This window comes from Achroia grisella, unplaced genomic scaffold (assembly GCF_030625045.1).
Source record: "Achroia grisella isolate CSIRO2021 unplaced genomic scaffold, CSIRO_AGI_Agris_v1 utg1062, whole genome shotgun sequence".
In the NCBI taxonomy this organism is placed as follows: Eukaryota; Metazoa; Arthropoda; class Insecta; order Lepidoptera; family Pyralidae; genus Achroia; species Achroia grisella.
The window spans coordinates 498,267-499,177 of NW_026712566.1; the positions used below are offsets into that span (position 1 = coordinate 498,267).

Genomic DNA, 911 nt, shown 5'->3' on the forward strand with positions numbered 1-911 from the left:
CAATTTTACTTCTTTACTATTACTAGTATGTATAATCTACGTATTTTATTGAATTACGGCTAATATAGGCAGTATGTATTTTAATTTTGGTCTCATCCTAAAAAAAATATATCCTACTAATATTTATTATTTCACTTTATTTTGTACAGAAATTATAAATAGTCAGACATAATCTTGTAAAAAGTACTACCATAATCTTAACGGGCTATGAACTGCATTGACTTAAAAATAATTTTTATTTAGGTTCAATCTTAAAAATGTATGACACGAAAATATATATATACTGCTTAAAAAAGCAATAATAAAAATATTTGAAGTAATAATAATGAAAAAAAGTTATAAGTATCTTGAAAATATACAATAACAACAAAAACAAATAAAAAAAAATACAAAAAATAGAAATTAGCAGAGCGTAGTTTCGATCTACGGACCTCTGGGTTATGGGCCCAGCACGCTTCCACTGCGCCACTCTGCTCTGTTACGAGGCGTACGAAATTACAGTCTACTAGCTGCGATAGCTATTGACAGCGCGCATGCGTGTGACGTCACATTAGCGTTGCGTCAGCCAGTGATAATGACCGCGTCGCGGCTACTTTAAACTTTATTACGTAATCTCTGAACGTTATTATTACACAAGTAGGGTTCAGAATTGCATGACAAGTGAATTTGAAATGAACAGTACCGGTAATACGCTTGTGTATAGATGATACTTTCCTGTCCACGAAACAATTGTATATCCTTTCATTTGTTTTAGTAGTATGTTAATGTAAAGAAAAAAGGTTAAAAGTATGTAGCATGTCAGGTTGTTTTGCAACGTACAAAATGTTCAGCCATTTTTAGCGAGCATATTTAATGTATGCAATAAAGAACCAACAAAATAATTATTTCTTTATATATTAATTGATATGACT

At 30.8% G+C, this 911-nt stretch overlaps 1 non-coding gene across 1 annotated transcript; it reads right to left on the bottom strand.

Moving 5' to 3' along the window:
• Positions 1 to 403: 403 nt before the first annotated feature.
• Positions 404 to 475, bottom strand: Trnam-cau (transfer RNA methionine (anticodon CAU)). The gene has a single exon. It is a non-coding gene; the product is annotated as a tRNA-Met (tRNA).
• Between the last annotated feature and the right edge of the window lie 436 nt (positions 476 to 911).